Below are 24,398 nucleotides of genomic sequence, written 5' to 3'. Positions count from 1 at the left end.
TCACGGGGCAAATGTCTCGCAAGCAGAGGGCAGGAGAGCGCGAGCCACAATTTTCAGGGGAAAAAAACTGCTAAAATTAAAAAAGGATGAAGCAACAGAAAAATGGCAAAGGAAATAAAATGTGATTGACAAAGGAGCGCCGTGGAGCGAGCCGTGGACGGCAAGGCGAGAAGGGCCTCTCGGGGCGCGTCTGCAGAGGGAGGCGGGGGAGACGGGCAGACACGCCTGGTCACGCGGCCCGTCAGGCTCTAGCATGGGCACCGGGACGCTCTGCGGTCACTTCCAAAGCCTAGAAACACACACCTCAACCCTGCCACCCCGGCCCTGCGCGGCCGGGGAGCAAACAGAAGAGCCGGTAGGGAAGACCTTGGCCGAGCTGCCCAGAGGGAACTCAGAGTGAAGCCAGACGCTACGGGGCGCGGACCTGAGCAGCAGACCCGCAGCAGGCGACACGCGAGGCTGCCCCTGAGCACCCCGGGGCCCTGTCCAGCCGCGGCCGTCGGTGCTGCAGAGCAGGCGGCCGGGTTCACACTGAGTCCGGGGAGGTTGGCAGAGCTGAGACTCTGGTCCTGACCAGCATGAACTGGCTGCCCCGGGCCAGGTTCTGTGGGCACCAGCCACCCCAGCTGCATGGACGCTGCGTCCCGCTCGGCCATTCGCAAACACAGCACCCGTTGCTGCACAGCCCGCTGCATCCACACAGCCGGTGACATGCTTGTCACTTGCATTGACGCGGCTAAGGCGCCTCAGATTTGTCCGTCCACAGAGACGCCTATTATTTACACAATATCGAGCACGACCCGTGCCCTTCGCGGAGGGAGTATATACTGCCCTGCTTGTCAATACGGAGCTCGGCTATTACTCACACTGTGTAGTAAACCACGTCTGTGGTGCGGGACACCGCAGGGGCAATCCATGATGGCGCCCAGGCCGCGCACCGTCCGTAGGGCACAGGCACAGCCAGACTCCTGCCGAGGCTGAGCAGAGAGACGCGCTCGCCACGCGCCATCCCGGTCTGGAGTCCTTGCCCCACGGCGGCCTCCCTGGAGCCAGGGTGCAGCATGAAGGCCCCTCGGCAAAGGCATCGGCCGCTTCACTTGTGTGACCCCCTCTGCGATGGGCTTGGGTGAGGGCCTGGTCAGCGCCGCGGCAGGTGGGGCGCACGCAGGGCACACTGGACAGACGCAGCGCGGCAAGGTAGCACCGCATGGTGCCAGCCCGGAGCGGGAGAGGGCAGAGGGCGCTGCTGGACCGAACACAGGTAGGTGGGCGGACGGAGATCCACGATGGTGAACTGTCGCCCGTTGTATAGACGCTGGACAGGCGGTCGGCGCTAAAAAGGCTTAGCGCCCAGCTGCAGCTGGAGACTCCTGGGTTTGGGAGGCCAGGCTGCCAGCACAGTCAGGGCGGGGTCCTGCTTCCGGCGTTCGCACGCAGAGGTGGCCCAGCCGGCAGGGGCCCGGCCGGCCGGAGTGTGGGGCAAGGTGTGTCCGCAGGACCGGGCGGCAGCGGGCTCAGCCCTCTCCGAGCAGGCTTCCTGCCGCAGGGGCTGGCGGGGGCGGGGCTGGGGTGTCCAGGGAGGGGGGCCGGGGGTCGGCCCGGGAGCGCAGGGCTGCTGGAAAGTCTGCAAAGTCTGCGGCTGATTGTCAGAGACAGGAGACAGGGCCCCGCTGTCCAGAACCAAAGCGCCACGGAGAATTTGACGTTCTGATGTGATCAAAAAAGACTTTCTCCGGGATGGCGTGTGTTTCCTCACAATAACAGAAGCGCAGACTCCCCAGCGCCCAGGCAGTCTAGACCGGAGGATGCGGGGCCGCCGGGAGCCCCACGCGCCCGGAGCTGTCACTTTCCATTATTATTCCAGCCCCGCCGGCGGCCTGGGTCCAGCCGGATGCTGCGTGCAGAGCCAGGCAAGGCTCCCCACTGGCTCCCGGCGGAGCGCCCTGACCCCAACCCGCCCGCCTGCCCACCCCCATGTCTCCCCACCCACGCCCCCCGCCCGCTCCCACAACCCGGCCCTCGCGGCGGCTCCGGGTCTGGATCAGGTGAGAGTCGATGAGACGGGGCCTGCGTCTCCCTAAAGGAGCGGCAGGCCTCTGCCGCTGCACTGGGGTCACCTGAGCTGAGCCATGCCCGATGCCTGACCGAACAGGGCGGAGCGAGGACGGCCGAGGAGGGCAGGCCGCCCCTCCAGGCATCTGGGCGAGGGCCCGCCCTTGGCAGCCTTTCTGCCCAGCCCCCGGCCCAGCCTCGGGGTGCGTGTCCCATGGGGTCCTCGCTCTGACAGCGTGTGGCTGCCCTTGGGGCACGACCCAGACGGGCTGTGCTGGGTTGGGTGGCCTCTGCGGCTCAGGGACACCCAGTAGGTGCCCGCCCCTGGGAGGCGGCCCTCCCAGAGAGCGCCGGCGGAGGGCAGCCACGGGCGATCAGGGCCCGCAGGCAGTGACCGCTCGACCCTGTTCCTGAGAGCAGAGGAGCAGCTCAGGGAAGGGACTCCCTGGCCATGCTGGAGGGAGGCTGCCTCCCAGGGGGGCCTGCTGTGGGGCCTGGTGTGGGGACCAGGCAGAGAAGGTTCGAATGTGAGTGTCCACTCCCCACGTGGGGCACATGTGGGGGGGCCTCTGTGCTCCCCGGCCCAGCGGAGCCAGGCTGAGCTCACACCTACCCGAAGGGGGCACGTGGCCGGGCAGGCTGGGGCGCGTTCTCCCACCTCCGCTCCGTCCACGGGCAGCCCAGGGCCCGCCAGCGACACCCCCCACCCTGGCTCGTCCACCACGGCCGCGCCGCAGCTGCCTGGAGCCCCAGCCCGGCCAGCCCAGGCTCAGGGGTTGGACACCTGGAACTGTCTGTGACGCTGTGAAGAAACAAACCTGACAACTTGCTGCGGAGGCGACACTTGCTCAGATGTTCTGGAAGTTGCAGAGAGCATCTTCCCCACGGCCACGTCCAAGGCCGGCCCCTTAATCGCACAGGCCTGGGCTGCCCGCCCGTCTGCTCACCGCTCGCTGCCGCCCGCTGCTGCTCCCGGGGACGCTGCTGGAACCTGACGCTTCCCCGGAGGGACAGGCCGGGAGGGCCAGACTCGGGGAGGCACAGGGCAGGAGGCCTCCCCCGGGCAGGCGGGCGGGCTCCGGGGGCAGGCTGGACGGGGTGGGCTCCATATGGCAAAGGGAGGAATGAGCCGCAGGCGCCGCCCAGGCTCCGGGAGCCTCGGGACACAAGCGCCTGCCCTGGGCCCTGCAGCCCCGAAGGTGGTTCTGGAGAAGAAAGGGCGGGCGGCAGGTGGGTCACCCTGGAGCCCACCCTCCTGGCCCGGCCCACCCGCCCCCCAAGTCACAGCCAGCTCGCACGCACATACAAGGGGTGCCGCGGGGGTCCCGTCAGGAGCCCGGCTGAGCGCCTTCCCGCCGGTCCGGGGTGAAAAGACATTTCCTGCGCCGTGTAACCAGAGCCACAGGTTGGCGGGAGCGGGGCCCGGGCGGCCCGGGGTAATTAATCATGGGCAGGAGCTGTCAGGCCTCCCCGCGGCCCGGCCGCCGCCTGTAACTGTTTAGACACCCCGCCCGCCGACGCGCTCCGCTCGCGCTGAGCCCCACTGGGGGCGCCCGGGGGATGTCGGGGGAGCAGGACGCGGCCCCAGCCTGGCCCCCCGCGGGCTGTGGCCCCTCGAGCAAGGCCCCCAGGGCAGAAAATGCTCTTCTGAGCCTAGAAACAAACGGCCGCTGAGGCGGAGCAGGGGCCAGTCCCCGCCACCAGCGCCTCGCTCCCCGGCACCAACGCGGCGGGCCCATCGGAGGGGCCCCTGTGGGCAGCGCCCCTGTGCGGGGCGTGGTGGGGGCGAGGCCGGCAGCCTGGCCTGTGCTCGGAGGCTTCGGCCAGCCGAGGGGCGTCCCCCAGGGGAGCTCCAAAGAGCAAGGGCTGCCCCCCAGGGGCCGCCTGCCCCTCCCCAGGCTCCGAGCGGGGCGCCGGCTCAGGGGTCTGCGCGGCCCCCGTGGAGACCGTCCCTGACTCGATGACCTGCTCCCCACTCCGAGCCCCAGCCGAATGGAGGGGGGCGCGGCCCAGGTCCCTGAGACCTGCCAAGTGAAGAGGAGGGGAGCCCCAGCGGGGGGCGAGGCGGGTGCGGGGGGCTGCTCTGCGCCCCCTCCGCGCCAGGCACATGGGCGCGGGGCTCGCAGCTGTTTCTGCGCCTTCTCTGCAGGTCGAAGCCCATCCTAGAATGTAAAGTCTTGCATCGGGAGTGAGTAAGCAGACTCCGCCACGCGCGCAGGTGGGGGGGCCGGTGGGGGTGGGGAGGTGGTGCAGGGGTGCGGTGGGGGCACGGTGGGGGGGGCACTGGGCGGGGGTGCCGCTGTCCCGCGGGGAGACAGAGTTGCACCCACTGACCCGTGTCCAGCATCTGCGCGGGTGGGGGGCGAGGGGTGCGTAGTCGGGAGGAGGGACGCAGGCCCCAGCCCGGCTGGGTGGCGACTCTTAGGTCCCCTTCTCCGACACCCCGTCTCCATGCCCTGTCATCCGGGGTACAGCTGCACCCACACTTCGCTCCCCTCCCGCACTGCACAGCCCAGTCCTCCCCCGCCCCATCCCCGCTGGTGATTTTCGGAGCCTGGGCACGTCCCTGTTGTCTCGTCGCTCTCCCAGGTCAGCCGCGCTCCCACCGTGCGGACATTCAGGCGTCGCCCGCGAGGCTCGCGTGTGGCCCGCGCTGTCCTCGGGTCGCAGCCGAGTCCTGTCCACGGAGCATCCGCCCCCCCCCACGGGAGATGGTGGCTCCCCTCGTCCCGACATTCCCTCCCTCTCAAGAAAAGTCTAATATTGCCACCGGGATTAATGATATTATTGTCCATCTGCCTGACAAGAGTCTGAGCTTCCAGGGAGAGGCGACACCAGAGCCCGGCAGGACTTGTTCTGGACACGGGCGTGGGCCGTGCAGGAGCCCGCAGGGCGGGGTGGGGCGGCCACACGTGCATGCCCGTGGCCCCGGGGTGCGCCGGCTGCGGCTTCTCCCGCCGCCAGGGCCGAGCCCTGCTGGACCATCCGGGCCGCTGTGTGGCTTCGGGGTGCCTCTGTGCTTCTGCGTCCTGGAACATCCCGGGAGTAAGAGGGCCCACAGGAGTGCTGGGCTGCAGGGTGGACACAGCCTCCTGGGCGTGATTCCAGACGCCCCAGGGTGGAACCGCACACAGCCGTCCAGCTGTGGATGCGGCCCGGGACCCAAGGCCCTGTGGACGCAGGCCGCTCCCTGGCTGGGGCACCCCAAGAGAAGCAGCCTCCCGCCCTGCCCCTGCAGCCCTCCGCCCCCCGGCCAGAACAAAGCAAGCTCCTCCGCCTGACACATGAACACCATCTGGAGGGGCGCACGGGGATGATTGGGTGTGACGCTGTAATTGTGGGGCTTTCATCCGCGTGCAAGGACCCAGCTTTGCAGCTGCACAGCCCACGGCCTCTCATGGCCACAGTCTGCGCACAGAGCCCAGAGCGGACGAGAGGGGCTGGGCCCCCGTGCCGTGGCCTGCTCAGAGTGGCCCTGGGTGGCCTCCAGGCCGCCCTGGCGCCTCCTTCTGCAGGTGGGCAGGCTCCTCGGAAGCGGCCGACAGGGACTGTGGCCCCACTTTATATTTCGCTCTTAAACGGCATCTGTGGCCAGGGAGCGCCGCAGCAGCGCTGGTGTCACCACAGCGGTCACCTGCAGCCACTCTGTATGGTGCGCACCTGCGGAGACTGAGTCCAAACTGGCCGGCATCGGAGGGACATTCCGCGACCAGAGGGCTCCAGGGCACCTGGGGCGTGCGGTACCCCCTGGCTGCTCCTGGACGCCCACCGGCAGGGGCTCCCACGGGACAGCCGTGCCCAGGGCTGTGTGGCTGCCCTCACCCGGCATGGCTGCTAGTCCTGCTAGTCGGGCGCAGGGAAGGGCCTCGAGCCTTGACTCGTGCCTCCTGGGGTCCTGCACTCTTGCCCCATCTCCCACCAGCCCCTGTTGCGTGCTGAGGAGCTTCTAGGCGTGCGCTCACACCATCCGCACAGCATAGACACACGGTGTGCCTGCAGAAGCCTCACACCTGTAGCACGACCAGTGTGCGCATGTGGTACAAGTGTGTGCACATGCACAAGTGTGCCCCAGCCTGGTGCGAGCCCCGCACACATGCAGCCGTGTCCATGGCAAAGGCATTCCTGGTGCCCGGTGCACACGTGTGGATGGCGAGGCCCGTCCAGGCCAGTCAGCGGCTGAGGCCGCTGGGGTGAGGCCATCCTGGGCCACGTGGACCTTGGGTCCACTCTGCCCACCCACAGGGAAGGCTGAGGAGAACGGCCACTGGAAGGAGGGCGCACCTGACCCCCCACTCCACATGCCCCGGGAGACATTTCCAAGGCAGCTGGACAGTGCTGCGGCAGGAGGCAGGGCCGGAGCTTCCCGCGGACCAGCAGCGGCTGGCCCCTCACCCCCAGAGCCCCTGACCCCAGAGTCCTGCACCACCACGGTCGCCCACCTCCAGAGCCCTGCACCCCCAGAGTCTGTACCCCCACAGAGCCCCGCATCCCAGAGCCCTGCACCTCCAGAGCCCCCCGCGCCCCCACCCATCGCACAGTACGTGCCCGGAGCATGAACGCGCCAGGTGGACGCTTTGATCTGGGTGCTGGGGAGCAGATGGGGCGCGGCGGGCTCGCATGTGCAGCAGCTCTTCTACAACCGTCCTCGCTTGCTCTGCTCTGCCTGCGGCCCCGCGCCAGGGGGAGGTTCATCACGCTGGATGTGGCGGGAGCGGCTGGGGCCTTGTGCGCAGGGGCAGCTACGGCTCGGGCCACGCTTGGGCAGCAGCCCTGCCCACAGGCAACCAGCCAGGTGGGGAGCACATTGGGGCGTCGGGAGCTGCCTGTCCCGTGCGAGGCCACAGGGAGGGGAGACCAGCCTGAAATCTTCCCGCACTTTCCAGCCTCCCAGCCGCCCTGCAGACACCCCACCTGGGGGAGTCGAGACGGCGCCCCCAGCGCCCCAGAGCCTGCCCTCAGCCCTGCGGCCTCATGGAGGGGAGCTCGGCACCACGTCGTTGAAACTGGGGGCAACACCGCCTGTTAACCCGGGAAAGCGTCGGGCAAGTCCCGCTCAGGGGGCGAAGGTCTCTGTCAGGGGCTGCAGCCCACACAAAGGAGCAGCGCCCCAAAACTCACCGGGTTACCCGGGGGTCTGACTCCACACCCACCAGCCCGGCCCCAGAGTCCCGGGCCCTGGGGTGTAGACGGGCTTGGAGCCCGACGAATCCGTGCTGGTGCTGAGGGTGCTCCTGGGGTGGGGGTGTTAGGGGGGTGCTGGGGGGTGCTGGAGGGGGACCGGGGAACAATTGTCCCGGGGCCGGGAGCCAGGACGGGTTCCCCGAGGGCCACGGGCGGGGGAGCGCCCCCCCCCCAGGTGCGGGCGTCCTGCCCGGCAGGACCCGCGGGACAGTCCCCCCGCCGACCCCGGCCCGGCGCACGCTGCCCGTCGCGCCATGTAGCCGGCACTGGGCGTGGGAGCGGCGCAGCCCCTCGAGGACGGGAGGTGCCGGTTGCGGGTGCGGGCTCTGCGCGGCCCACGCCAGTCCAGACGCCGGTCCCCACGCGCCCCCGCCGTGGCCCTCAGGGTGCTCGGCCAGGCAGGCGTCCGCCGTCGGGTCCCCCTCCCTGCGACCGTGCGGGGCGCAGAGGGCGCAGCCTGGGGGGCACTTGCGTGTGCATGCTTGGGGAGGCGGGGGGAGGGGGAGGCGCGGGGCGGGGTGGAGGGTGGGGGCACGGGGAGGGGGAGGGCCGGGGGTGGCCCGGGGAGGGGCCAGCGCTGACGCCCGACTGCAAGGCTCCCCGGAGGCCGCGGGGCGCGGGTCTGCGTGGGGCCAAAGCCGGGCCGTGTGCTGGGCCGGGCAGACGCAGGCTCACCTCCTGTGGGCCCGCACCTGGCCTCACTGCACCCCAGGGGTCCGGGCAGTGGAGGCCATCTAGGGGGTGACCCAGCCTCCCTCCCCCAGCCTCTGCACGCTCTCGGCCCAGGGCCCGGGGCAGCTGCCCAGCGCTGGCCGTGGAGCCCGCGTGTGCTGGCAGGTGCAGAGTCAGAGCGGGCCGCGGAGCCAGGGACCCTTGGTGACCCTCCGCAGAGGCCCCCCACGCTGGCCAGAGCTGCCGGGCAGCAGCCATGCCCCAGCCCCTCAGCAGCCGCAGGCCTTGTGGTCCCCAGAGAAATGCCTTCTGCACCCGCGGGTCCTGAGGAGGGAAGGAGCCACTTCCTCGGGGTTCTGGAGGGGGGAACCTGTGTCCCGCACCCCCAGGACAGCTCCATCACCCACACGCACCCAGAGGAGGGGCTGGCCCAGGCACCAAGGCTGTGGGGCGCCCCCTGCTCCCCCCAGCCTGGGCCGGAGGCATCTGGGCTGCACCCCACAAGGACCGCATCTCGGGGAGTGGAGTCTGGCCTGAGTGGGGGTTGAGGCCCCGCTCCGGTCCTCGCCCACGTGATCCCTCTCCCGCCCCACTCAGGCGGCTGGTGCTGTGCGGGCACGGCCGCGAGAAGGCCCTGAACGCTGTTGACTCGCAGCAGGAAAGGAAGCGGCCGGGTCTGCCCCCCGATCACGCCCTGCCCCGCTCCGGCCCGGGCCCCGGCCGCCAGCCTCTCCACAGGCCCCTCGGTCACTTCCCGCAGGCAGCAGCTGCCCGGTGGCCCGAGAGGCAGGGCCGGGGCTGTGTCCCATGGCAGCGAGGAACCCGAGGCACAGAGAGGCTCACAGAAGGTGCTGGGGTGCTTGGGCCTGAGCCCCGCCCCACCCCGAAACCACAGCGATGGCCTCGCCACAGATCAGGCTCCCAGGGGCGAGCCCGGGTGCCCCGCCCCCGCCAGCCACAGCCCAGGACCCCTGATTCCGAGTCTCCCAAGGAACTTATGGAAACTGATTAAATCCTGCATTTAAAGTCGAGCATCCCGCATTGTGCGTGTTTCACCGCCGCGCCACGCACGCGCACGGAGTGGCCGCTCCGGAGGGGAGACTCTGGGCCTGCGCTCTCCTCACGGGCCGTCACTGCACGGCCGCGGAGGCCGCGCTCAGCGGGGAGGTCTACAGCAGACTATTTTGAAGTAGTTTTAAACCCTTTATGAGCCATAAACGCAGCCGGGCCCGTCCTCTGGTGCACGGCGGGCGCTCCGGACGGGGGTGGCTTGATGCACAGTCCCGGTTCTGCTGTGATTTCAGAAGTTGGGGCGCGGATCGGGACACACAGGCTGGTGGTAGGAAACAGAGCTGCACGCTCCCCCCAGGCAAGGGAACTGGGGTCCAGCGAGCCCCTGCCGAGCCATCCTCGCCCGTGGCTGTCCTCGCTGGCGAGCCCTCAGGCTCCCGGGTCACCCGCCGCGGCTCGCCCGCAGCCCCCGAAGGCGCGCCGGGTTAGAGGCTGCTGTGAGCAGCAGACACGCCTGCGACGCTGCAGGATGCAAGCTTCGATTCCCGCCGCAGGAAAGGAGGTGCCCGGCCCCACGTGCGGACGGGGCGGCAGACTCCGGACACGGGGCAAAGCTCAGCGTGTTGAGCGGGGAACTAAGGTGCCCGCGGCCCTCCCCGCGCAGAAGCGCCTGCTTAGGCAAAGCGATTTAATTCAAATAGAGAAAGGCTAGGATGTTGCCAGTGAAAGCAAATAAAGATGGAATAAGGGACATTACCAAGGAAATGTTTGCATAACACGCGGAAATTAATATACCGTATGCAGCAGTTGACACAGTTCATTCTAGCGCAGATAAATCATTCATAGGAAAATAAACAGCTACTGGGAAGAAATGGATCACCAGTTGAGCCATTTATATCAAGAGCGAGATCAGAAGCTCGTCACCTGTTGACACAACGCGGGTTTTCTGCTGAATCAGACACTTAATCTACTGAATCGGCGTGAGCCCCGGGGCGGGCGCCCGCCTCCCAGCCCTCGCCGCAGCTCCTGAGCCCCCCCGTGGGAGTGGCGGGCACCCCAGAAGGGTCCGCTTGGCCGGGCAGGTGAGCGGGGGCATGTCACGGCCATTACCCAGCCCTGCCTAGGTTGCCCGCCCGGACAGCGCAGGACCCACGCTGGCGTCTAGGCCAGAGCAGGCCGGGCCCCTGCCGGCTGCCCCCTCTGCTGCTGCCTGATGAGCCAGGTGCCGGCTGCGCTCTGGGGTTACCAGGATTGGACTCGGGGAGGCCCAGCCGCCCCATCTCTTGATTTCAAAGACGTGCCCCCGAGGCTGAAGCTGATCTTTGCGACACCGCGCAGAGCAGGCGACGAGGGCCCCGTCCGAGTGAAAATAAAATAAGAACAGGCAACCTCGCCAGCCTCCGGCCAGGAAGCCCGCGGGGGGCCTGGGCCACCCGATGGCCACGGAGGTGTCGCCGGGACAGCGGCTCCATGGGGCTTCGGGTGGCAGGACAGCGAGACACAAGCTGCCGGACATGCCTGCGCGGCTGTGGGGAGCGACGCTGCCATCACTCTAGTGTCCAGAGCTTGTGTGTCCCCTCCCGGGCGCGGACCCGCACGGAGTCCTCCCAGGCCCCCTCCCCGCGCGTCACCACCGGGCGGCCCGAGCTCAGGGCCGGGACCCCAGAGGCAGCTCCGGGCCGGGTCCCCGGCCACCACGGAGACGCCGCACACGCGGAGTCTCGGCCCCGGGAAGAGTGCGCGGACCAGACCTCCTGGCTGGCCGAGCCCGGAGCCGCAGGCTGTGCCACCGCGAAGGCACAGACCAGACCCGCGCCCAGGACGCGCTTCTCCGTGGGGGGTCTCGCGGTTTCCACACGCAGACGCCTGAGGGGGCCTCGGACCGCAGGAGCCGCGGGGGGTGTGCGTGTGCGCGGCGTGTGTGGGTGCGGGGGAGAGGCGCGTTTCGGGAACGCCTGCAGGGAGAACATTAGCCGGGTGGAGAGATTAGATCCACGTCCCGCCAGCGCGCCCGAGTTGCCCTGAGCTGGCTGAAAGTGCGTCGCCAAGTATTTAACAAGAAAATAATGAATCTTACTTTCTGGCTTCACGGAGTGAAGAGGCTTAAAACAGCTGAGCAGGCAACACGAAGCGGGCGCGGAGAGGGAGCGCCCCTAATTAGTTAAGACAAAACATGCCGAAGCCAATTAGGAGGCTCCTGCGACTCGGAGCCGGAGCCCCTGGGAACAGACAGGTCTGAGAATCACTACGTGTCGCACGCACAGGGTTCCCCCGCTGCGGGGGCTCAGGCACGCCCAGGCCGGCTGACCATCTCCGGGAGGCCTGCAGCTCTAATTCCCTCAAGCCCCGGAGGCTGGCCAGGCCCCCTGAGGAGGTGGTCAGCGCAGGCCACCGGACAGCCCTGAGCCCAGGGAGGCCCCCAGGAGCCTGTGCCCACTGGGCACACCCTGGCCTCTGCCTGCCCCTGGCTCAGCGTCAGCAGTGGCCAGTGTCTAGCCCTGGGCAGCTAGACTTGCCCGAAAGCACTAGCTCAGTGCCCCCCGCCCCCCGCCCGCCTGCGCCCCCGCACACTCGCGCTCCGCTGGGGTCTGCACGACAATTTAGGGAACAAGACAAAGTGAAGCTCAAAATGTCAAAACTGCCTTCAAGTCTCGAGGCTGCTCAACATCTAGGAAAGGCGTGTGTGCGGTGTGGATGCGGATTTGATGGCGCCAGGTCGGAGTGAGCCCAACGGGGGAGACTTGCACCAGGTCTGCCCCCAGCTGTCCTGCCCCACCCCCCAGGGCCCATCGGGTGCTGTCACCCCCGGCTCCAGCCAGGCGGGAGGGCTCGGCTGCTCGGGGTGTTTGCAGGCTCCTGCCACTGATGGGTCAGCCTTGGGGGCTGAGGCCTGGCTTCCACACACACGTGCACACACACACGCACACACGCACACAGCAGGACAGGAGCCGCCACCCAGATGGGCCTGTGCAGACAGACGGCAGCAGGGCCTCTAGACAGTGGGACACTGCGTCTGGGGCCCCTCACTCGGTGATCTTGCCCGGCAGCATCTTGTGGACTGCAGAGCCCGCTGGACCCCAGCCAGGCTGGACCCCCTCTCACGATACATGTGTGTGCAGGAGAAGCCATGGAGACACATACACCCCCATGACGACTGTGGCCCCCGGATGGCCCCTGTTTTCTGTGGTTCCTCCCAGATCTCGGAGGTAGCCCCAGGCCTGCTGGGCTGGACATGCCCGGTGGACGGAAGGGAGGCCCTAGGCCCGACAGACCCCACTGCTCCTGGGCCCTGAGAGGGACGAGCCCGTTAGACAGGCCGGCAACCTGGTCAGGACCCTCAGCTTCTGCCGGGTCCCATGGCCTGCGGGGCATCAGGGAGCAGCCACACCGAGCGGGGCCTGAGGGTGTCCCCGCAGAGCTGTGCATGCAGCAGGGGCATGGCCGGAGGGACGGCCGCCTTCCTGCTCCTCTGCTGGTGGCGCTGAGCGCTGACCCGCCAGACGCCCCAGGACCTGCCTACGAACAGCAGCGCTACCTCCTCCTGCCCAGGCGGGTCTGTGCCGAGGAGGACGCTCCGTCCAGGCTCTCCAGAAAAACAGCGGGGATGACAGACACAGCGCGTGGCCCCCAGGCGCACTGCAGCCAGTCCGACGGGACACGAGATTGCAAGCAGCAGCGACAGCAAGGGGACGGCTGGCTGCCCCGTCAGGCCTGGCCGAGTATGCACCTGCCCAGCCTGTCCGCCCAGCATGGCCCCTGTGCTCTCCCGCGTATCCAGTCGGACGCAGTGCCCTGTGCTCAGATACACAGCCCAGACACACCGTGGCTCTGTCTGTGGAGACAGCGGCCTCGAGCACGGAGCCAGAAGGGCCCCATGGCCACTACAGCCCATGGGCGACTCCCACGCCTGAGTGTCTGAACTTAGGTGGGAGAGGCCAGCAGCCTGTGCAGGCCCTGCCCGTGCAAGTCCTGTCCAGGCTGTGGGGCCAGTGCCCCCCCCCCCCAGAGACAGCAGCATGTCACTTAGCAACCAGTCGGGCCAGCGGGAGCCCAGGTGGACCGGGCCAGCCCAGCGCTGCCCCCGGGAGAGCTGAGAGCTATTTGCAGAGTGAGGGCCGCTGCCTCTGGGTGTCCGCAGGCACCTGTCCATGCCGGGAGGCCCAGGCTATTTGCCTTATCTGAGCAAACAGCGGCTTCCGTCAGGCCCAGCTCCACTCGGCTAATACCTTGGAAAAGGCACACACGGGCGTGCTGATGGCTCCCGGCGCCCGCGCAGAGGTGGAAGCTGCAGCGTTAGCGATTCCGAGGGCCCCGGAAGCCTCCAGAGCTGCCAGGGCGGGGGCGGGGCCAGGGAGGCACGGAGCAGGTGTGCGTGGAAGGTGGAGGTGCAGGTGTGCGCGGACGTGCAGGCTAGAGGCAGGTGCAGAGACACAGGTGCAGGAACAGGCAGAGGGCGTGGGGTGGGGGACAGGCAGAGACAGGTACAAACCGTTGTGGGTCTGGCCATAGAGACAGAGGGAGCGAGAGAGACGCAGGAATTAGCAAAGTGTATTTGAGGAAGCAAACATGCGAGGGAGATTTCGAATCTTAAATTACTCATTTTGCTGAAATTAAATGAAAACATTAAATTTGTGGAACTGAGCAGGTTCGTGCAGCTGCAGGCACTTGTCTGTCGTCTTTGTCACACAATATCCTAAATCACTTATTTATACAGGTTCGTGTCAGCCACTTTCTGTCGAAGTCCAGCTCATTCAAAACTGGAGAGCCGGCCGGGCGCGGGACGGCTGTTTCCAGGCGTGGGTGGGGGTTCTCCGCCCGTCGCTGACTCCGGGGTCGGGCAGAAGACGAGCAGTGCGGGGTAAGCCACGTTCCGTTTGACGCCCGCGTGCTGGGGCCCGCTGGGGCTTCTCAGACCCGCCGCGGGGAACCGGCGCGGGCGCGTTTCTCTGGAGTGGAGTCGGTGCTCACGGGCGGCTCCGGCTTTGGGGGCTTGGTCAGGCGAGGCGCCTGGCCGGCTCCCCAAGGGGCGCCCCAGTCTTGGCCTCACACCTCTTCCCACCAGGCGCACCCCTGCTGCCATCCACAGGTGGGCTCGCGCGGCGCCCTGAAGAGGGAGGGCACCTCCTTTTCTCTGCAGCGAGCCACGCTTGCTTGGTCTCTGAATCGGGGAGACATTGGCGCAGCTCCCTCTGCGCAAAGCCAGGGTTCATTCGGGTGTGGCTGTGCCCAGCGGCTGGGTCGTCTAGGATGCTGGGGCGTGCACAGAGGGCAGAGCAGCGGGCCCTGCGGGGGACCCTCCCCCAAGGCGGGGTGCACTGACCAGCGGCCACCGGCACGGACCCTGCCGGCAGGAGCACCCTCAGCTGTTCTTCAGCCTCGTCTCTTGTTTCATAGAAGCAATTCAGGCAAAACGAGCTGTCCCGGCCACTGTTCCAGGCCTCTCCTCCACGGCAAGGCAGAGCCCACAGCGGTAGCGGAGCAAACTGGAGAACCTTCCAGAAAGCCCGGGCACACCGAGGGCACGTCCCCCTCCTCCTGCTGGGCCCTCGCGGGTGGTGCGGGCGGGAAGGCCGGTGGCCCTGCAGGGCTGGCTCAGCACCCCCTCCCGGCTGCCCAGACCCCAGGCCACCGGCAGGGCCCTCCGCTCCGCCCTGGGCTCTCTCACACCTGCTGGCCCGCCCAGGCCCGCCCACAGCAGTCCTTCCCCTCGCTGGTCAGCAGGAAGGGGCTTTGCCTTGGAATTAGCGTTTTATCAGGAGGCTTGTGTTCGCGTCAGCAACAAGCAAGTGAGGAGCCTGTGGGGCTCAGCCCGGAGGGTTTGGCTTCAACTACAGGGAAGAGAAACCGTCTGTCTGGGGCTGCGTGGCCAGTCTCCATGGCAGCCCCTGCAGGGGTAGCCCGGGCTGGCGGATGGGCCAGGCGGGGTCTCTGAGGCCAGGCGGGGTCTCGTGGCCACCCGGGCCTGAGACAGATGGCGGTGGAGGCCCGGGTCAAAGCCCAGCAGAGCCTCCCCCGACCCTGGTGAGGTGCCAGGAACACCCGTCTGGGCTCCCAGCCGCTGGGTCCACACCCTCGCCCACCTCCGTGGTGTGGGGGCGGGTCCTGGGGTCCAGGAATCAGCACGTGGCCAGCGCTGGAATTCCCGCGGCAGGCAAGGACCCCTCGCCTCCCGGCCCCTGCCCTGGGCGGCCCCGCTGTCCTCTGAGGAGCCTGGGCCGGCTGGTCACTGCGGGAAGGACGGCTCCTGCTTAGGCCTCACCAGACGTCTCCCAAAGAACAACGGGGGAATTTCTGATTTAAAAATACCACCGTTGTCCCATACCAGGACTTCCAGTGGGACAGACCCTCCCCTGGCAATGACGTCCTGGGCCGTCCGCGTCTTATGCAAACTCTGAACTCGAAGCCAGGACCTCGGGGGACGCGCCGCCCCGCGTCTCCAGGCGTCACACGGCCTGGGAGGCGAGAGCGCGCCTGGCCGCGCTGTTCCCAGCTGCGCAAATATTAGATGAAATGATAAGGGTCACGCGATGATGGAATCACCGAGAAGGATGAAAAATATTGAGATAAACTGTGACCGTTTCACCGTCACTTGGGATTTGCTTCTCTGCTTTGCCCACGACGGCCGCCCTCAAAGACATAAAAGGCACGTGGAGGCTTTTTCCTGCGCTTTCCTTTTATTTTCATTGAACTGTTTAAGGATTCAGAAATGCCAGGTGCTTCCCAACACGCTAAAAGCAGAACAAACATGGACGGTGCTTCTCAGCCACCGACAAAATCATTAGCACCGAGGCCTCAGCGGGGAAGGCTCAGCCCAGACGCCCCCCCGGGCGTTTTCTCAAGCCCAAGGATCTGAGGTACAGATAAAAGGAGGGGGGGGTGCACCCAACTCTCCTGGCCGAAGGGTCCTCTCGGGGTGGGGACGGGGCCGCGCTGTGCAGGGGTGTGGGGCCTCCACTCCGGGGCCACCGCTGGACCTGACGCCACCTGCCCGGGGCCCGGCGGCCGCAGGGAGACCGTCGGTTCCTGAAACCAACATGAACATTATTTCCAATTACGGAGCAAAGGAGGCGGCTCCCCTTTCTCGGCAAGGAGATGGGGCGACAGAGCCGTGAACACTGCTGACACGCTGCGCTCTGAGGCCTCGAGTACAGAGGGAGCTCGCGGTGCTGCCTGGGAGCCGCTGCGGGGGAGTGAGCGCTGGACTTGCCTCACCAGGAGCCTCTCCTCTCGCTCAGACAAGGCCTAGGGGCGGCCGGCCCTTTCTGAGACTGGAGCCGGGGCGGGGTGGCGGGGGGACTGCGGCGCCTCTTCTCCGTGGGGCTCCCCTAGAGGTGCAATTTGCTCCTGGCACCGACCTGGAGTAGCTGGAGGGGGACACAGCGGCTGGGCCAACCCTGTGTGTCAAGAGCAAGCTCCCAGGGGTGCAGGCAAGTCTTCAGGCGCCTGCTGCAGACGGCGCTGCCCGTTGCGCCTAGGAGCCCTGTGGGCACCGAGGAGCCAGCCCAGGGGCCGGGGGACGCCCCACCCTCAGCCAGAGCTGCTGGCCCACGGTCTGGGGATGTGGTGGGCAGCCTCACTGCCTTGTAGGAGCCTGCGTTTTCACCTGGGTGAGTGCAGGAAGCCCCTGCCAACACACCCCTTTGACACCCCTGCTGGCACACCCCTGCAGACACACCCCTGCAGACGTGCCCATGTTAACACACACACAAGCTCAGCAGCGGGGCCAGGAGCCCGCCCCGACCGCACTGCCCTGCACCTTCTTCACACTCACACCCCCCTGCCTCAGGGCTGAGCCTCCCTCCCGGCAGGGCGGGCCCTGAGCTGGGGGACAGGCAGGAATCTGGATGTTTGTTCTGGCCACAGCTTCTTCAACAGCGCGGCCGTCGGCCGGCGCCCCGCGAGGACAACACGCGCAGGTCTCACGCCCAGGCTGCAGCGCTGAAGGTCACGGCCCCCGGGGGAGCTTTCTCAGCATAAACTCCATTCCGGGCCTCGTGCTGTCTCAGTGAGCCGTGTGCGTTTACAGCAGCTCTTGCGAGACTTTTACTTAGACATTTAGAGCAAGATTAGCAAAATGGTGCCGTATTAGCACCCTTAGTATCTACGAAATATGGACGCTGCTTCCTCCCGCGGGTGGCTCCTGTGAGGCCACGCGTAGCCCGGGCGCTCCCCGGCTCACCCAGCACACACCGTCATGTCACACCTGCAGTGTGAAAGACGGTTTCCATGCGTCTCTGCGCATCAGCTGCAAGAGCAGTTTTGGCCAAGCCTGCAGGATCTCGTCTGAGCTGAGGCTGCACCCAGCCCGGGCCTGCACCAGAGGCCGCTGTCCGTCCTCACGCGCCAGCACTGCGAGGCGCGTCCAGGGTGCAGGCCCCAGAGCTGGTGGGCACCGGTCAGAGCCTGCCGCCGGGAGTGACCGGAGCCGGCTGAGGGTCTGCAGACGCTGCCTGTCGGTGCGGTTTTCCAAGCGCATGTGAGGTCCTTGCTCGGGGTGGGCCGTCTGTTTAGAACGGCTTTGCTTTTGGCCCAGGCTGGAAACACTCGAGCACAGCATCGAGTTCTTTGCATCCTTTCACCTCATGTGAATGAGTGTGGTTTCAATTCCTGTGGCTAAAAGAAAACATAGAAAGCAGAAGTTAGCCGCCCTTGAAAAGGCCTCACCTGACCAGAAGATTCAGTGAAGGTTTTCGCCATTTCCGGAGGCCACTTGCTAGGGAAGGGCTGAGGCTCGAGAGCAGGTGCCAACCCCAGGAGGCGCTTCCTGCCCAGGACACGCGGCTCGTTGGGGGGGGGGGGTGCGGAGGGGGGCGTTGCAGCAGCGTCTTTAGTGTCTTGGGTCCTCATCCTGCTGGTTCCTAGAAGCCATCCCCGAATCTGGGGCTCCCCGAGGCGTCACATCAGAGCCGGAGCACATGGGCTGCAGCCAAGCAAACACAAGCCCTTCAGAGCAAACTGCGGCTGCATTGCAAGAAAACACTCAGAACTGCAGTGGAACCAGAGCACCAGGCGGCCGAGGAGGCTCAGACAGGAGTGGGAAGACGGCCCGAGCAGGCAGGAGCGGGGCTGAGGAGCGGCCTGAGCAGAGGCTCTTCTTCCTCCTCTTTCTAACAAGTGTGGAAAAGAAGCAGGGTTTGCCCCGGCGCCCCAGGGCAGGAGACCATGCTCGGCAGCACCCACCTGCCAGGCGTTTGCTTTCATGGAGACCCATCCTGATATGATTCTCTGTCTCAGGGTAACTGGTATTTACGTGACGACAGTCTCGGCACGTCTCGGCCTTTGTCTCACAGCATCAGGCCCGTGAGCTGGCTATTTCTCTGTCCTTTAGAAATTAAAACTCATTTAGAAAGATCAACGAAAGCTGCTGCTTTGCCCAGGGCCTGAAGTCAGGTGTCGCCGGACAGCCTCACTCCCTGCCCCCAGGAGAGGGCCCTTCGCGTGCTCATGCCGGCGAGTACGGGTCTGGCGCTTGCCCAGGACTGGTCAGGAGTACCACCTGCTGCTCCCCGCACCCAGTGACCACAGCAGAGAAGACAGAGACATGAGAAGGTCTTGTGCTGTGATCTGGGGCCTCCCTGGTGGTGCAGGGGTCACTCTCAGCACTGTGAAGCTGTCCGCAGCCACCACAGCACAAGTTCGATCCCCGGCCAGGGGCTGGCCCGCATGGCGCGGCAGGCAGACCTCTCCTGTCTCCCCGCTGCTCCCCTCAGCAGTGGATTTCAGTGGCTCCACCTGTTCTGCTCCCCACTCTGTGAATCTTCTCACCCCCATCTCTGGCCTGCACCCCAGTTCTTGTAGCATAAATAAGTATTGGGGAAAAAAAAGAAGTCGTGATCTGAGAGGGAGGAAGAAGTCAGAGCAACGACACGGGTGGGCTTGTCCGCCAGCCCACACGGAGCCGAGCCTCCAGGGAAGGGCAGCAAGCTGCAGGAGGCTGGTGCTGAGGGCAGAGCCCCGTGACAAGCTGTGAAGAAGAACCAGAAAACCAGACAGGCACGGCTTGTGACGGGCAGTGGGGGTGGGGTGTGCGAAGAGACTGGGCCCTTCCCCGCAGGCACGGAGAAGCCGCTGACCGACTAACAGGAGGCCACTACTATTTTTAAAAGATTTATTTGTGCAAGAACTGGGGTACAGAACAGAGGCGCGGGAGGGTGAGAGGATTCACCAGAGACAGAGCGGGGAGCAGAACTTTGTGTGGAAGTGCAGCCCGGGGGGCAGGTCATGCTGCAGCGGGAAGGAAGGGGCAACGAGGCAGGAGCTGTGACCCTCTGGCTGATGCTCTAAAACTGACCACACTGTGACGGCGTCAGGAAGAAGGTTGTGAGGGTTAGAGAAGTATGAAATGAAAGATAGAATTTTCGAAACTTTGTGTGAATCGCACATCAGCTTTGCAGGATATTGCAGGATGGAGATGTCTGGGGCTTATTTTTAAAAGAAGAGCAAACATAACTGCGACACAAATTGTTTCACAGAACCCAGACAATGTAACAAAAATATCAAATAACAGGAAATGAATTAACTCTGTTTGTGGATGAAATTAGTGTATATTTGAGGAGGGGGCAGACACTAATGAAAATTACCAGAATGTCTAATAAAGTTTGGCAAGGCGGCTAGAAACAAGCGACATATACAAAATCATGGTTTTCCTTTATACTTTTAATAATAAGCTGACTATGAAAGCAAATTGTGCTGTTTTTCCAATCTAACAAAAGCTATAAATATTTAGGGGGAAGCTTGATAAAAAACATGTGTCTGTACTGTAAATGCAAGAGAAGAATATAAAAGAGGGTAAGTAGATATTAAGCCAAAATCATAAAAATATTAACTCTTTCTAAGTAACACACATAATGCGCTGCAATTTCAACCAGAAGAAACTTATTTTAAACTGAGTAAAGTGACGTGAAAGGCCAGGCCTGGGCAGAGACAAACTCTCTCACCGAACCCCCAGGTTCACCGCCCGATCTGCTCCTTCCCCAGGTTGAGACCCTACTGAGGCCGCTAAGGGCCCCCCTGGGGAGCAAGTGTCAGGGTCTCCACTCACTTTTCTATTTGCAAAAACAAACGAGCAGTCTGTCGGGGCGCAGCCGCCGTGGGAGGACAGCTGCACCACCCGGGGAGGACGCAGAGGCCCCGGGTCCAGCGGACGCCACTCGGGACAACCTGTCTCCTCGGCCCAGATGAGTCCAGCGGAGCCAGCGAGGCAAAGCCAGCGCTTGGGAGTAGGAGGGAGATTTTAACACCCGAATAGGGAGCAGGCTCTTCACACACCTGCCGACATAATCAGCTCGTGGCCAAGAAGAAAACAGAACCAAATCCCTCCTGACACCAGGGGAAGCGCTTTCTAATATATTTAAAGACACAGGAAACTTGCAGACCCTTTGGGAAGGGAGCATTATTGGGAAGCAAAGATCCTCAAATAAAAGGCAAACTATCCAACCGCATTTTTCAACAAAAAGTAAAAGAGACCAAGTAGTCAGGGACACACAGAGCGCTGGGCGAGCAGAGCAGGCCCAGGGCAGCGGGCCAGGAAAGCACCAGCCAGATGCCGGAGGCGGGTGCAGGGCGCGGAAAGGCGCCTGGAAGGGCAGGCGAGCACGGGCACCAGCCCGCCAGGGACCGCAGGGTAAGACAATAGCGGGAAACGCCTTTAATCCACCAATTTAGCAAGATTTTAAAGGGCAGTAACGGCCAGCGTGGAAGAGGCCGGTGTCTCCCTTCTACAGACCCCGCTGCTGTGCCCGTGGTAGCCGCCGCCTTGCAGAGGGACGGCCTCGCCACGCGTGGGTGGGCCTGGCCTCTGTCCCAGCAGTCCTGCTTGGGTGACAGAAACACAAAGGTCACAAAGCAGCGATAGCTAATAACATCCGGGCCTCCCCGGTGGCGCAGAGGGTTGAGCGCAGCACCGTGAAGCTGTCCGCAGCCTCTGCAGCGCGGGTTCGATCCTGGCTGGCTGCGGAGATGCCCACATGGCACGCAGACCTCTCCTGTCTCCCCGCTGCTCCCTCAGCAGTGTATTTCAGTCAGTCTGCCTGTTCTGTTCCCTGCTCTGTCTCTGGTGAATCCTCTCACCCCCCGCGCCTCTGTTCTGTACCCCAGTTCTTGTATAAGTAAATCTTTTAAAAATAATAATAAAGGGCCCCCCCCCAGTGGTGCAGCGGTTGAGCACTGGGTTGCGAAGCTGCCCGCAGCCTCTGCAGCGCCGGTTCGATCCCCGGCTGCTCCCCGGCCTCCGGGGGAGGGTCCCGCATGGCGCGCAGACCTCTCCTGCCGCCCGCTGCTCCCCTCAGCAGTGTCCTTCGGTCCTTCTGCCTGCTCTGCTCCCCGCTCTGGCTCTGGTGAATTCTCTCACCCTCCCGCGCTTCTGGCTGTACCCAGTGCTTGTATAAATAAATAAATAAATCTTTAAAAAATAAAAATAAATATAAATAATAATAAAAATAATAAAGACATCCAAACAGAATATTGAGCTACAATGACAAGACAATGGAGAGCAGGAGCTCTGTCCCTGCAGGCTGACCAGAGCCTCTGCCCCCGCACCCTAACGCCCACAGCTCCCACGAGGAGGCGCTGGCGGGTGCTGGCCGGGAGGGACACGCAGGACAGGGGTCGGGCCAGGAGGAAGACTCCAGGCTGGCGTCACGGCGGGTGTGCGTGTCCGTGGAATGGAGCAGAACACGCAGTTACCCAGCTCAAGCTCAGATCTGCGCTCCGGACTGTGTGGCTCTTTCAGGGCCTGCGGCCTCCACCGCCCGAGAGGCCCCAGGGGCAGTGGCCAGGCAAAAGGATGTCCAGCCGCCCCGGGGCCTCGTCGCGTCCCAATGCCCCAGGCTCTGCATCTCGGGGTCCTCGGCCGTGAAAACCACCGGACTTGACGCGAGTTTGATAAAGCAGCCTCAGACCCTGACCGAGGGCGACGCTCAGTCCCTGGGCTCCATCTGGGGACGACGTATTTTCCTGGAAACTATAAAGATTTTTCTGGGAGGACAGATGAAATGAACGGAGATTCTCAAGCACTCGATATTGTTTAAGCTTTCGAAAGGATCAGGAGAAGCTGCTTGCTGCTAGGGAGGCTGTGAGGCATCGAACATCTGCACAAGCGCGCCGAGCGCTACAGCCTGTGCTGATCCCGGAGCTGCTGATGGTGACACCAGCCGTCCCTGAGGTCCAGATCAGTCTAGCTTTAATTAGCTATCAAGTATTAATAACTAAGTAGCTATTCAGTCTTATCACGCCAGGAACAGGGTATCCCGGCACTAGGAACTATCCCAGCAGCCTAAAAGAGGCAATAGACGTTCACCGCAGCGGAGGAGAATCAAGGCTGAGGCCCGGCGGGCGGCCAGGGGCCAGGAAGCGCCCGGCAGCCGCGCCCCTCACAGCCCGGGTCATCTCCAGGCAGCCGTCCTGTGCGCTGGCGTCCATGGAGGGATTTTGTGACTATTTCTAGGATGTTAACAAGCTAAGAAATCAAAAATGTTTCCCTGCTGCACGAATAATCGTCCAGTCCGACGTGCACGAGCCCCGGCCTGCGGCACCAGCCCAGCGCAGACTCTCACGCAGCGGCCGGTGTAGCCCGCCCAGAGCGCCCATGCGCAGGGTCCCCCACGGAGGCGGCAGCGAGCCCCCGGGCAGGCCCAGACGGGGGACGGGGGGTGTGCGACGAAGGCCAGGGGCTGGGAGCAAAGGGCCCCGTGGCCCCCGGGGCAGGCGTTGCCTGCATTAGCAGGTGCCAAGCTCCTCCCGGCCGCCAGGCCCTGAGCCGAGGTCCTCCCGGTGCAGTCGCACAACCCACTGGTTGGGGGAGACGAGCCACCAAGAGACTTTTGGGAGAAGACGGGGGACCCCAAGCTCCACCCCTGAGTGCTGGACTCCCACTGAAGGCCTGGCAGGGGCACCCCAAGACACTCAGGTGGGGGCTTCGCGAGAAGCTGCGGCCGCCCTGCAGGCAGGCGCCTCTGTGCTGGTGACTGGCCGCTGGCCCTGACGCCTCTGGACAGACGCGAGGCCTCGCTGGGCCCAAGGGGAGGGGAGCGGGCCGCCTCCCGCCGCAGCGGGCGCACTGGCCTCACCCTTCGCGGCCACGCGGGCTCGCCGGGCTGGGCCGGGCCGGGACACCCATCCTCACGGCGCAGATCAGAGAATTAATCAAGCAGAACCGCACAGAATGATTTCAGAAATCTTCTGAGAGCGATAAATCACTCAGAGTGATGAATTATTGAATCTTTAGGGTATATTTATTTATCAGGCAGTCAAAATTGACCATTTTATAGCTTATTCCATTTTTCTTTCATATTAGCTGGTTGTCTCCGAGGTGACATACGGCCACCGAGCTGAATATGCAACCGCCGCGCGGCTTCCTGCGGGAAACACGATCAATCTGCCGCTGCGCCTAAACACAAGCCTTCCGACGGCGCGTCTGAGAGGCTGGTGTCCGTGATCAGCGGGAGCTCGGCCTGGCCCGACCTCGGAGCCGACCCGGGTGGTGGGGGGGCAAGAGGGAGGGGCTGGGCTGGCTCCCCGCGGTGGGGGGCCCCTCCCTCCCCCGGCAGACACCCCTGGCCTCCCGGCTCCAGGCTCGTCGACGCATCCCTGTGTCCAAAGGATTCTTGAGACTATTTCTAGAAAATGTCAAGAAGCTGTGAAATCAAAGCTGTTTTTACTACCGACGAATGATTCTGAAAGCCTCCTGTGAGCCAGGCTCCGGCGGATGTGGAGCCCGGGCCAGGGAAGGCCAGCCGGGGCCAGGAGCATGGTCGGGGTCTCTGGGGAGTCTCTTGGCGGCGTGCGGCGGGGCCTTGCCAAACGCTGCCCTGAGGCCCTAGGCCTCCTCTCCAGGGCTCCCTTCTCAGGTGGCCGCCCGTTGGGACCTGCCCCGGCGCTTGTCTTTTTCTGGATTCACACCTGAAGCGAGCGCGCGGGAGGAGCCGCAGCCAGGGTTCCCGCCTGCCCCGGCACAGGTGTGGCTGCAGGTCCGTCCCCACAAACCGCGTCGGTGAGACCTCTTCATCCCGGTCCACTGAAGGTCCAGGCTTCCATGCGGACCCCAATGGCACGTCCACGCCAGCGAGGCACACTCACCCAGGCCCGCGAGCTCAGCCTGAGGCCAGGACAGCGCTGGGTCTCGTAGGAAAGTGACACACAGGGAACCCCGCGCTCCCCGCCCCGGAGAGCTGGGCTGAGCCCCACGCTGTCAGTGGACGGGGGAAGCCAGGCGGGTCTCAGCCAGGTCCGACGGGACGGGGCCAAGCTGCTCAGCGGTGGACAAGAGTGGCCAGCTGAGGGACAGACCAGAGCCCCGGGGGCTGGCCTCAGCTAGACCTTCCCCGGGGAGCTCCGAGATGACGTCACAGTGGTTACTTTTGCTGACCCGCTGCAGGACTGCGCAGTCGGGGGCGTGAGCGTGTCGGTGAGTCTTCAGGAGGGTGCCCGTTGTCCAGACTCCTCTGCGTGGGGCACAGCGCTCCATCCGGCCACCGTCCTGGACG

This window comes from Talpa europaea (genome assembly GCF_964194135.1).
Source record: "Talpa europaea genome assembly, chromosome: 5".
In the NCBI taxonomy this organism is placed as follows: Eukaryota; Metazoa; Chordata; class Mammalia; order Eulipotyphla; family Talpidae; genus Talpa; species Talpa europaea.
Note: the sequence above shows the minus strand (reverse complement) of the source record.